At 47.5% G+C, this 13,337-nt stretch overlaps 2 protein-coding genes across 3 annotated transcripts in view; one reads left to right on the forward strand and one right to left on the reverse strand.

The window, feature by feature from the left end:
• LOC126520871 (immunoglobulin domain-containing protein oig-4-like) overlaps positions 1-1,557 on the reverse strand; it is a 48,350-nt gene extending 46,793 nt beyond the window's left edge. Inside the window, exon 1 of the mRNA XM_050169673.3 lies at positions 896-1,557. The gene's annotated coding sequence lies outside the window, so the exon portion shown is untranslated. The remainder of the gene's footprint in view (positions 1-895) is intronic.
• Plod (procollagen lysyl hydroxylase) overlaps positions 1-13,337 on the forward strand; it is a 175,936-nt gene that overhangs the window by 89,170 nt on the left and 73,429 nt on the right. The window lies entirely within an intron of this gene.

A 13,337-nucleotide genomic window follows, 5' to 3' on the forward strand; every position in this document is an offset into this window, starting at 1 on the left:
AGAAATCCCTCCTGTCTTTACCGCCACTTGACTGATTTCGTCAGTGACAGGTCTGATTTACTGATGTTTGCATCCCGAGGGAACCTTGGGATGTAAAACGATAGGTTCCGGAATAAAGCGGAACCCAGAATAACGCGGAACAAAGCGGAACCAAAGGTTCCGCTCTGTTCCGCTGGGTAGTTAGCGTGCGCCGACATATGGGACAGCGAAAGTTGTCACATAGCGCTTTTTTTAGGAATGCTGCTGCGGCTCCCGATATTCGAACCCGCAACCTCATGTACAGCGGTGGCACACCGTGACTGCAGCGCCGATATGGTGGTGTCGCTTCGTTCTGTCGTTCCACTCGTACCCCACAGTTTCTGTGTGTAAGCACTTGTGATATCTAAGTTTTCATCTGGTATAATTGCGGTAATGTCGTTCTCAATCTTAATTAAGATGCCTTGGGAGATGAAAATCGTTGCTAAACGCGGGTGCTTACATCGTATTCGTTTTCGTATTCTATAACGCGAGTGTATATTCTGTAACACCGTTGGCCTTGTGATTCGGTAGCGCTGCAGCCTTGTCTGGCTACTCTTGCTAACAACTGCAGTGTAAAATGCAGCAAAATGCTGTGCACCACTGGTCTTGAAAAAGAAAGTTTCTTTGTCCCTCACATGTTAGACATGTAATGTAAAATCGAATGGAAGAATGCACGTGCGCGTGTTTAAATTTTAAGGGCCGCTTGTCCCTAATACTTGCTGCACGGCTTCACCACGAAAGAAAAAAAAAAGGAACGATTGCAATTTTCGTTGCAGCTGTGGTTTCAAAAACTTTTTTTCTCCGTGGCACGTCAGAAGCGCCGATAATTCGCTGACGTGTCACGCCGTATGTCTCTTAAGAAAGCAGTCCTACTCACTTGATCCCGGTCGTCGACTGCTTGCACCTTACGTCGTCCGAGGCTTCTCGCTGCAGTTGTCTTGACTGTCTACGTGCCGCTGCCTTCCGTGTATTATCGCAGGGCGCTACCGTCTAACACGATTGCTTCTTTCTTGATGCGGGTCTCTACTGATTGACCGAATGGAAGCTGCCTCGCTTTTTACCCTACCGTGTCTACTTCGAATTACTGATTTTCCTCTTTTCGACCGCCTACGGCTATCCAGCCCTCCGCGAACCGTCTGTCTCAGCTATTCTATAGCGTGCGCCAACTCAGCAGTGAAGTATACGAGACAAGTAGAAGCGTCGGAAAGTCGGGCCGAACTGGCTGGTGCTACCCTGTCGACGCGTAAGAAAGCACCAGCGACAGGGAGGAACAAACTCTTCGGCAGCTTTCAGTTGCCGCTTCGAGCTGCAGTGTCGTCCGGAAAAGAGGAAAGTTGTCACGTCTCGTTCGATGACGAAGGACGACGACGCGCTTTCCTTTCAACGCCGACGATGACAAGGCGTGCTAAGAGCGAAGAAGCCCGGTGGTTGTCGAGCGCGGGGGGACGAAGCAGCGCCGCCTTCGCCGCCAGGCGCCGAACTCTCTCTGCCCAGCGTTTCGCGATCACGCCGGGCCGGTTGGTCGGCCGGCCCGTTTCGTTGAGTCGGGTACACCCACTCCCACCTTTCCCTTTGAGTGAGCGCGAGAGAAGAAGAGCCGCGTCGTACTTTCCTTCTCTTCCGCATCGCCCGCATCCCCGTTTTCCCTCAGCTGCTCCCTCGCCGTTGAAATCACGCATGCGCCAAAGTCGGCCTGGCCCTCGCCTTCCTCCAATCTTCGCCCCAGCCTTCGTCCCCCTTTCGGGAAAGCTCGTCTGCGTGCATCCCGATCCTCTTTTTCTACTTGCTTTCGTTTCACTATGCGGCGGCCTTCTTAGTTTGTTCACCATTTACGCTATTTGTTGTTCCCACTGTTCTGTTTTCGATTACTTTTTTGTATCATCTGATTCTTCCTTTTTTTTCCTCCTGTATATTGAGATTCACCTTCTTTCCTTGCTTGTGAAGTATATCCCTATGCATGGTCTGGTTATTCAACTCAAATGAGTTATTTCTTCACCGTTTTCTCTCTCCACTAACATGCCCTTCTTTAACTCGGCCTTGCATCGATCTTATTATTCTGTACTTTCCGAAGTTTCCGCCTGGGGAAATTGTTTTCCTTGCATTTTTGCGTTCTGCTTTCACTCAACTCTCTCTACCCCCCCCCCCCCCTCCCCCTAGCGCTTCCCACGTTTACATCCCGTTTTTACGTTCTAATATTCGAACTTTTCCTTACCGTATTTGCCTTTTTATTGTGCCCTAGTTCCCTTTTATTGTCTTTAACTTCTCGCGCCATCCTGTATCCTGCTCAACACCATTTTTTTTTAAATCCTTTACACTCGGGCTAGCATTTTCATTTTATTCGTGCGACGCGTTGCGACCGTGTCGCGCTCTCTTTCTCCACGTGTTTCCCCCGGCAGTATACTTCCTTCTTTTCTCATTCCATCACCTTGTAATCCCCAGAGCTTGACGGTCCCTTACCCTCTTCGGTGGTTGTTGTTGCGTAGCCAACTGGAAACTCCCTTGGTTAGCTCCTCCCTCCTGCTTTGTCTTAGCTGTACACCCTCCCTCTCGTTTACTGCTGTTTTCTAGCGCGTGAGCTTACTGCTACACTTCGCCGGTTTCCCAGTTGAATATTCCATTTTCTCGGCAAGATAGTTCCCGTGTCTTTTCTGTCCTTCCGTGTACGTCAGTTCTCAGCTTTAACCACAAGTTAGCATATCTTGTGCTCGCGTTCTATTTTTTTTCAAGTAATATTTCTGCGTGTTCTTATTTATTTGCTTTAACTTGTGGCCACTCGTACTTACTAACCGACTAACGGTACCCAGTTTTAAAATCGGTTTATGGCTTCTTGGTCCACTTTCTTTTTTCACTTGTTTGCTTCTTGTTTACTTTCCTTCCGTCCTGCCCGCGAGTAGGTTTCTGCAGCGTGCTGTTCACACTCTCTTCTCGATTTATCATGTTATTTGCTTCTTGTCCTATTGTCAGGCGGCGGACACCGAGTGTTATTGGCGGTTTCGCATACCTTGTTAACTGTTCTTTCTTTCCAGTTTTTTCATGTTGGCTGGGGCCGCTTTTCTTCTTTTTTTATATGCAGCCCCCCTCCTAACTTCACGCGGTCGGTTTCCACTGCGAAGCAAAGCAACCGTGTTCTTACATCCGGTGTATGCGTCGCAGGGTTCACCGTCCAGGCACGGGGGCTTGGCCCTGCAATTTTTGTTCAGAGACATCGACTGCTTTCTTTCTTTCTTTCTTTCTTTCTTTCTTTCTTTCTTTCTTTCTTTCTTTCTTTCTTTCTTTCTTTCTTTCCACACCGTCTTCGTCTCCGGTGTCTGTCGATTTGAAGCACCGAGACGGAGGAATGCAAAACGGCCCTTCGCGATTCTGAGTACCGTGGAAGGCAAAGTACGTATAAGGAAAGTCGAAGTCGTGAGAGCAGGAGCCGTAAAGACGCCGAGCGCGAACAAGTGGCAAAGGAAGGAGGCGCAAACTAAAAGGAAGAAGATGAAGAGGAATGAGGGCGAGGGAAGTGCGGGAAAGACGAGCTCGAGGATGGCAGCTCCCACTGTAGCCGAGGAGGGAAGCGAACCTAGATAGATAACCTTGGCTCGCCGAAGCGAGGAAGGCATCTCAACCTAACGCTGGTTGGCACTGAAGCAGCGGCAAGATCAGATGTGAACGCTGGCTTGCTCCGGCACGGCGAATGGATGCACGCTCGGGTGGCTGGATGGATGGATGCGCAGGAAACGGGATTTCACCGCCTCCTCGCCTGCCGTCAATTTATTCTTCTTTCTTTATTTTTATGTTTTAAATGTTTTATGCCTCGGTGACGATGCGAATGGGGGCAGAGCGAGCACCTCGGTTGCGGCACGGGCGTGCATTTTGCGCTGAGCCTAGCGGATGGGGTCGACACTTACTGCTGGTGCCGAATGTATCCATATAGCTCGCCGTCGCGACTTGTCTCTGTCCGCATACGTTTGGCGTGCCTTACCTTTTGTCAGCCCTGCCGCAGCACTAGCGCAGATGCGCAGCTTTGAAGCTTCGATGGCCTTATTTTAGAGCAGGCTTTTTGGCAGAGTTGGCTTTGTCTCATGGTGTGTGACTATGCGGCGGTGCATCCTTTACAGGCGAGAGCTGACGGCAACGTTTGGGCCCAAGCGTGGGGATTATTACTGTGGGAGAAAGTGATGCGTGTGCATTGAGGTCGAATAAAGCAGTAGATGGCTTGTGTACTCCATGTGGTTCGCTTGCTGGTCGCGGCGGCTGCGGAAAAAGAAAAGAGGGCAACGCCCATGTACTGAAATTTAAGTGAACAAGTTGTAGAGAATCAAGCCTCCTGATGTATAGAAAAAAGGGGTGTATTAAGCATAAACCGTCGACTGACTCTGTGGGTAGCTGTTGTTGTGTGCGATCCGAAGCACGAGCGCTTCGTCGCCTTCTTCGTCGTTCTTGTTCCAACAAACTGCGCCGTGCGCAGAAGCTCACAAAAAGTTTTATTCCAGTGTGCACAGGTGTTGAACGGTCCGTTTAACGGTAGATTCACCCGGTAGCCTCAAGGTACAGGATCTACTCTTGCCGTCCCTTCTTCTATGAAGCCCCTCTATTCGAACAACCTTCCATAGTTGCCGGGACTTGCTGACCTCTTGTAGAAGAACGAAGTCGCTGACTTGGGGCTGGGCATTGTTCTTAACTCTGTAAGGTATTCTGTGGACCAATGCTCCAAGAAAGTTCTTCGCGTACTTTTTTCTCTTTGTTCTCACATGGGTGACGGCTATCTACTGTGATATCGCCGAGTGTTAGGCCGGGAAGTGCAGATACTCGCCTTCCCATGAGAAAGTGAGACGGGAAGAGAGGTTCCAGATCTTGACAGTCGCTGTAATTGTATGTGATTGGCCGGGAATCGATCACAGCTTATACATCTGTTCAGGTTGTTTGTAGCTGTTTCTCCGTAAGAGATCCCTTTCCGGTGCACTTGTTCATAGCCAGCTTGAAAGACCTGATAAGTCTCTCGTAAAAACCGCCCCACCACAGTGCATGATTGACGATAAATTTCCATTTTATATGATGTTTAGCGATGTAGTATAATACAAGCTTCGTTTCTCAATTATTTCCACCATCTCGAAAGCCCTGTAAAGTTCTTCTTGAATGTTAAGGCGTTGTCTGAATATATAACATAAGGAAGTCCCCGCCGTGACACAAAGCGTCGGAAAGCGTTGAGAAAGGTTGTGGCGGTCATGTCTTCGACTAGCTTGAGGTGACCAGCTCGAATCACGGCGCACGTGAACAGGCAAATATGCACTTTGGCATAGTCGTCTGGATGTTTAGCATAGAGGGGGGTGGCGAAATCTAGTCCTTTCACTTGAAAGGGATCCGAAGCGGTCATTCTTTCAAGTGGTAACGGTACAGTTACTTCGGAGAAAGGTCTGACGTTGTAGCGTTGGCACACTATGCATTCTATGATGACCTTCTTTACTAGCTGCCATCGTCGTAATATCCAAAAACATTTGCTTTAGTTGTACATGTGTATCCCGCACTCCTGCATGAAGAAGTTGTCGATAGTGTTGCAAGAGGAGGTCGCAATAGTAGTGGTCCTTTGGTAAGACGATTGGATGCTTTTCATCATAAGATTTCTTGCTGAATTGTAGGCGTCCTGCGACTCGAAGAACTCCATTGTCGAGGAAGCAGGTCACGTCCTGAAGTGTTGAATCATTTATATATTGAGCTCCTCTGGAGACGCGGTCAATTTCTTGCTGAAAGGCCGAGCTTTGAACCTTTTTTATCCAGTATAGTTCGCCGAATTGGGTTTCTTCTGCATTTAGGGCTTCCAGGAAGACACTTTTCCGCTTTAGTTTCGGGGTAAATCGTAGTGTCCAGGATATAACATGGTGTAGTCGCGCAAGTGAGCTGTATTTGTGAATGTCCATAATTGGTGTCTCGCTTGGCATAACCATTTGCAAGGATGGTGCCCGATGAAGACGTTCCTCCCTGACACTTTGTGGAAGGTTGGTACAGTTCGGTGTACGGTGTGGGGGCTATTCATTCTCTTCACATTTAAGCCAATGGAGTCCTGTCCGCCAGAGTGAGCTTGTTGTTATTTCATGGGCCGAAACTCCTCTTGTCAAAAATATCAACAGCGTTCTGCTTTTCAGGGCAATGCCTCCACAATGTGATGTTCGTTTTGCTTTGACTCTCCATTACCCTACGGCGAATGAAGTCTTTCCATCTGTTGGGATCCCCGGTAATCTAGTACAGTGCAATAATTGAGTCAGTCCAAAATTCCAAAATATCTTACTCCAAAATATCCTACTGAAGACACTAGTGATCGAGTACTTGACAATTTAGTTTCTCAGCCGATTGCTCGGTCACAAAACTACGCTAGATGCCTCCGTTCAGTAAAATGCGGAACCATCACTTTACTTACGTGTTCGGCTGCCCAAGCAACAACTTTTTGGAGGTATACAAACCGTTTGGCAGTGCCTGTTCCAGTCATCTCGAGCTGTACTTGTGTAAGGAAGGCCTGGGGTCCGACAGTCGTTTCCATCAACCTATAGGGTCGCACATTGTTCCCGCTTGGCGCCGATTGCCCTTTCCACATTTAACTTTTCTTATGCAATTTCTTGCTACGTGATGCTCCAGGGTACAACGGAAGCAGCGACGTCCACCTAGTAGGAGCTTTTTCTTTTCCTCGACAGGAATTGCAGAGTCGCACTGCTCGGTATAATGGGTCGTTGACTCACAGAAAACGAAGGCCTTTTTTTGACGAACAGGTTTGGCGGATGAGATCAAAGACTCCGTCGTTGAGCGTTGATGGCATGGCAGCTTCGTTAAGGATAAAGGTAGCGGTGTGGATGGCGCGCTACTGCGAAAATCTTTATCTTTGCACTTCAATGCGTCCTCTTGTACGGAAACGTGCAGGATTGTTCGTTCTGGATACTCTATTTCTGTGTGAATGAAAAGCAGCACAGACTTAATGCTCGCCTTCTGTTGCTCGGTGCACTGTCCTTGATCGCCAGTACTTCCACCTCCTCCCCTTTCCTCCGAACTCTGGAGGGCGTTGGTCTTGTTGAAATCTAGGACAATATCGGGAGGAAGCGATTTCAGGAGGATGAGGTAGAGCATTGAAGAATGATTATCTTCCGACAGTCCGAAAATCTTAAGGGCACGTGTCTGGGACTGCACAGTGCCGTAGATGCTTCCAAGCCCTCAAAGGTCGTTGGGGGATCGAAATGGTTGCAAGTCGATAAGTCGCTTCATCATCATCATCATCATCATCGTCATCATCATCATCATCGGCCTGGTTACGCCCACTGCAGGGCAAAGGCCTCTCCCATACTTCTCCAACTACCCCGATCATGTACTAATTGTGGCCATGTTTTCCCTGCAAACTTCCTAATCTCATCCGCCCACCTAACTTTCTGCCGCCCCCTGCTACGCTTCCCTTCCCTTGGAATCCAGTCCGTAACCCTTAATGACCGTCGGTTATCTTCCCTCCTCATTACATGTCCTGCCCATGCCCATTTCTTTTTCTTGATTTCAACTAAGATGTCATTAACTCGCGTTTGTTCGCTCTCCCAATCTGCTCTTTTCTTGTCCCTTAACGTTACACCCATCATTGTTCTTTCCATAGCTCGTTGCGTCGTCCTCAATTTAAGCAGAACCGTTTTCGTAAGCCTCCAGGTTTCTGCCCCATACGTGAGTACTGGTAAGACACAGCTGTTATATACTTTTCTATTGAGGGATAGTGGCAACCTGCTGTTCATGATTTGAGAATGCCTGCCAAGCGCACCCCAGCCCATTCTTATTCGTCTGATTATTTCAGTCTCATGATCCGGATCCGTGGTCACTACCTGCCCTAAGTAGGTGTATTCCCTTACCACTTCTAGTGCCTCGCTACCTATCGTAAACTGCTGTTCTCTACCGAGACTGTTAAACATTACTTTAGTTTTCTGCAGATTAATTTTTAGACCCACCCTTCCGCTTTGCATCTCCAGGTCAGTGAGCATGCATTGCAATTGGTCCCCTGAGTTACTAAGCAAGGCAATATCATCAGCGAATCTCAAGTTACTAAGGTATTCTCCATTAACTCTTATCCACAATTCTTCGCACTCCAGGTCTCTGAATACCTCCTGTAAACACGCTGTGAATAGCACTAAGTCGCTTCATGTGATCCCAAATGATGTAGTCGTTCTTAGCGAAGCGCTGTTTTAGAATTCCAGGGGATCAGTGTAGCAGCTTGCAGTTGCTGGAAGTCCCGCGATCGCCAATTCCTCGTCGCCAGTCAAGACCGAGCGCAGATAGGTGAACTTGTCTATGTCTGTGAGGCCGTAGAACTTTATAAGGTCGATTTTAGGAAGGTGAACACCGCGTTGCTGTGTTGTTAAGAACGTGGAGGCGCTGTTAAGAACGGCCCAGCTGAGGTGCAAGTTTTGCCAGCCAGTTGCGACAGCGGCGTCAACTTTCTTGAAACGCCACCGTTATGCTCTAGCCTCGTCGCCGTTGTGACTGATTGTGATCAGCGGACCAACTATTGTTACTGAGCCCGCCACCGCCGCCTTGGTCTGCCGCTAGCGGGGGAGTGCTCGCGGGAACGTAGTTCGAGGCTCCTTCCCACGCGCCGTCCAAGACGCAAGACAATGGGCACCAGGCCGCGCTACGGGGGTCAGCTCGGGGAATAAAATACACCTTTTCTGACACAAGCCCCGAGTTCTACGAAGTCCGTCTGACGTCGGCTCCGGACCGCGAACTTGTGCGGAAGTGTGTGTGTGTGTAAGCTGTCCCGCAGAGAGGCGGCTTGTTTACGATGACTGGATGAACGTTTCCGTCACTTTGGGATCGAGGGGGGACCGAGTGTTTATAAACCGCTGTTGTGCGGATGCTCAGTGCACTTCCTTAAGCAGTCATGTTAGACTGATGTACTTTCTCAAGCAGTCCTGTTAGACTGCGGTACTTTCTCTCGCAGTCATGCTAGACTGATGTAGATAGTGTAAATAAACCCATATTCCTCGTTCTCGATGAGAAGCAGTCCTTCCCTTCATCAACGTCCTCAGCGTGGATAAGTTGGACGACGGCATGGGCCAGCTACCTTCTAATTCATGCCGGACTACAATCTTGACAACGGGTTACGAGCGATAGGGTTGAGCCCCCAATCCTAACAGTGTGCGTTCAACGGGTTCGTTTGAGGTCGACGATGACGTACAATTGAGCGATTCCTTGAACTGACGTATACGGTATTTGAGCTTCGCGGCCGTCGCGGTGGCTCGATCTTTGTAGTCCACAACCCGCTCAAACTCTGCTTCAGCTTCCCTGGTAGATAGCACACAGACGATGTCGGAATTAATTGCCCTTAAATTGTCGTGAAGATGATTGAGTCGTTATCTCAGGATACAAAACTACTCTTCCGTAACATTGTCTTGGCAAGGCGTTGATTCGATGATAGGTTGTTGTATTCAGCAAGGGTGACTACTCAAGCATAGATCAAAAGCTAGAAGATTGTTTGCCCGTTTTTGAGTGCTTTGCTGAAAACGATAGTGTAAATGATTTATGGTCTAAGTTTAGGGATAAGGTGTTAACCCTTGTGGATATGTATATATTTGCGATACAAGCAGGCAAGATTAATAAATGCAGGAAACCATGGATTACGTCAGGTATTTTGAGAGAAATCAAGAGAAGGCGACAAGTTTTCCCTAAATTAAAGGAAACTGGAAGCAGTGAGCAAAAGAAAGAATTACAAGCATTAACGGAGCAGTATAAAGCAAATGTGCAAAAAGCAAAAGAGATATATATCGAGGGGCTCAATAATAAAATGAAAAGTAATCAGAAGTCGTTCTGGCATTATATCAAGGAGTGTGGATCTGATAATGTTGGAGTCGGCGAACTGAATTTTAATGATACGGTTATAGTAGATGAGGAAGCTAAAGCCACATGCTTAAATACGTATTTCCAATCCGTGTTTTTACCCAAGCATGACGCTCCTTCCCAGCCGCACCCAAGCACGTTTCCGCTGATGCCGCCGGTGGAACTGAGTGTTCGCGGTATACGTTCTCTTGTTGAAAGCCAAGACGAATCCAAATCAGTTGGTCCTGATGGTATTTCTCCTCGTGTACTGAAGCGATGTTCTTCGCCCATTTCACTTTATCTTTACATAACTTACACTAAGTCCGTTTCAACAGGGACTTTACCAGATGATTGGTAAATTTCCCATGTTGTTCCGGTTCATAGGGTGGCTCAAAAAAGATGTAACAAATTACCGGCCCATTTCATTAACATCGATATCATGTAAACTTTTTGAACATATTCTATTTAAGCACATATTGACCCATCTTACAGATAATAATGTTCTGATAAATGAGCAGCACGGTTTTTCGCAAGGGCTTTTCTTGTACCACGCAACTTGTAGAGTTCTTTCAAGAGCTGGCTTGCAACGTTGACGAGGGTGGGCAAACAGATTGTGTGTTTTTAGATTTTCGAAAGGCCTTCGACACTGTGTCGCACTCTCTTCTCCTCGTCAAACTGCAGATTGTAAATTTTGACGAGAATGTACTAACTTGGATAACCAATTACTTGTTGAACAGGTGTCAATGCGTGCTTTCAAATGGGAGGTGTTCATCCTATGTTGGCGTCTCAGGCGTGCCACAAGGCTCCGTCCTTGGACCGCTCTTATTCCTTATTTTTGTTAATGATATTTCTGTGGTATTTCGTCGCGCATACGTTTATTTGCCGATGATTGTGTTTTATATGGGCAGATTAGGAACGCAAGTGGCGGCGTTTCTTTGCAGGACGATTTGGATCGTATTACAAGGTGGTACCAGAAGTAGCAAATGACGTTGAATCCAAAACGTGTGTGCGCATGCGTGCTTCCAAAAAAACAAGAAACAAATTGAAACAGCTTACAGCCTAAATATATATGTGATTACTACCGAACCACCATGCCAATATCTTGGTGTTGTTTTGTCGCATGATTGTTCATGGAATGCCAATATTGATTGTGCTGTTGGTAAAGCAGCAAGGACTATTAACTTTATCCAACGGAACCTAAGATGGGCACCCCAGAATTTAATGAACACAGCCTACCTCACATGTATTAGGCCGATTTTGGAGTACGCATGCCCTGTATGGGACCCAGTGCAGGGCCAGGTCTATAGATAAACTTGAAAAAGTTTAGAATAGAGCTGTGCGGTTTGTCTTAGGGCGGTACAAGCAGGCAGACAGCTGTACCGCTATTAAAACGGAATTGGGTAGGGAATCGCTTTCTTTGCGCAGAAACAAAAACTGCGGTTGAAGTTTTTCTTTTGTGTTTTTCATGGTAACACTGGAATTGCTTGTAATAACTACTTTGATGAACCCAATTACATATCCAGTCGAAATGATCACCTACACAAAGTGAAAGAGTACCGTGCGAGGACAACGATTTTTACGATTCCTTCTTTGTGACGACTATCAGAGATTGGAAGCGGCTGCAAGAGACGCAAGCGTGCTGTATAGATGAACTGTTTTAAGTTGGTAACCCCCCTGTTGTAACGCCTTTTTGACAAAGCGGGGCACTCTCTGAATAAAGAAAAAAATAAAGAATAAAGTTAATAAACGACGTTAGCTGTGATCTCTAGGCTTTGCGGTTGAGCTTCAGCGCCTCCATACTTTGAGGTCGATGCGATGAATCACTAGGCAGGAAGGCGATTACCTTGAGGCCATCAATGTGGTTCGCTGTTATGAGTGTCGGCACCACTTGTAGAGAGGCAAGCCTACTGATGCATAGAAAAAGGGGCGTATTAACATAAACCGTAGCCCGACTCTGTGGGTAGCTGCTGCTGCTACTGATCATGAACCTCTGTCATGGCTCGTACCCACTAAGGGGGATAGGCCAAGAATCGGGTGGCAGGAGGTAGCTAAAAAAAAGCAGCTAGAAGTAGCTGCTGTTGCGCGTAACCTGAAGCACCAGCGCTTCGTCTCCTTCTTCGTCGTTCTTGTTCCAACACAAGCGTTGCCTGGTAGACGAAGTTACTCTCAGGCCCTCTACTACAGTGTATAGCGCAGCCCAGACGTACGTTTGATATTTGCACTTCTGATAGTCATGAAACGAGGCGAAAATGAGGCCCCATATGATGCATGGAACTGCTACATCGAGTACTGTAATTAGAAGCCACGGCATCGCGACTACCTCAACAGAGTAGAAAGAGTGTCGCGCCAACTGGGAGGAGTGAAATAAGTTAACAAGAGCGTCGCCAATAACGAGGCAAAATGCTTTTACTTGTATCTTCACAAGCTGAGGATGCTCAGCGTTGTGTGTCAGGCTAAGGTTTCGGTCCTTGTATGCACAACAGGATTTTTTTAATTTGTACCGAGGTATTCTGCTTGCGAGCTTGCGCTTACATAAGGAGCCACGCATTGAGCACGGGAGATGCTGACGTTTCAAACTACTGTCTCTGCACCGCGAGACCGTTGTGGTCGTATACTACACCCTGAACGCGAGTTTCCCAGCAGTTCAACTGGAGTACTGGGATGCCACAGTTAAAGGGACAGTTTCATGTCTGTGGATGACAAGCATACGGTATGGGCAGTAGATAAGATTGCGCAAGTTGCAGATGATTAATGCTTCAGTTGCTTTAGCCAGTCATATTTATTGATTTGCATCGCGTAATGATAGTCATTGATATGACGTTTGCTGAAGGATGCCCTGCAGATTGCTTATTACTTAGTATAATGAATGCCGTGACATCGCGCAGTACTTTCAGAAGGACACATACACTGCGGAGTTATGTCGACGGCACCTGATTGATTTCGGCGTCTCAAAACGTTACGCTCAATTTCTCGTCCTGTGAGGAGTGAATTCCGAACGAAATGCTGTGGACCGCTAGTTGAGAAGAAGTCCGTGATGTCATGCCGCCGGGCAGCCATACAATGTCGGTAATATGAATCAATCTAGAAAACATGTGCTTTGTGACTGCCCTCAATGCATGGAGGATCTACAGATGTTGGTTGATGTTCTCGATTTGCCAGAGGACGTTCATAGGACGCAGTCAATAGTTCGAGGGCCTGGAGTATTTTAATGATTGGAAATGTAGAGAGGTCGGCCGGATAATGGAGCATCTGGCCTGCTACTCTACGTAAGGGAAGGGGAAGAGGGGAAGAAAAAGGGTCACAATGGGGGATGATAATGGGAGGAACAAGGTGAATGACACATTACACAACTGGTATCACAGGCGTGAGTCCAGGCCCGTGTCACCTAAAAAACGTGAAAGTGCACGCATTGTCTCTGTCGTCTGCCAACTCTGTGGCCACGCGCCTAGCAAGAGGTCCTCCGACAGTGGTCCATTGTGTAAATGTCTCAATGTATCTGCCAATATCAG

This window comes from Dermacentor andersoni, chromosome 3, assembly GCF_023375885.2.
Source record: "Dermacentor andersoni chromosome 3, qqDerAnde1_hic_scaffold, whole genome shotgun sequence".
NCBI classification, from domain to species: Eukaryota; Metazoa; Arthropoda; class Arachnida; order Ixodida; family Ixodidae; genus Dermacentor; species Dermacentor andersoni.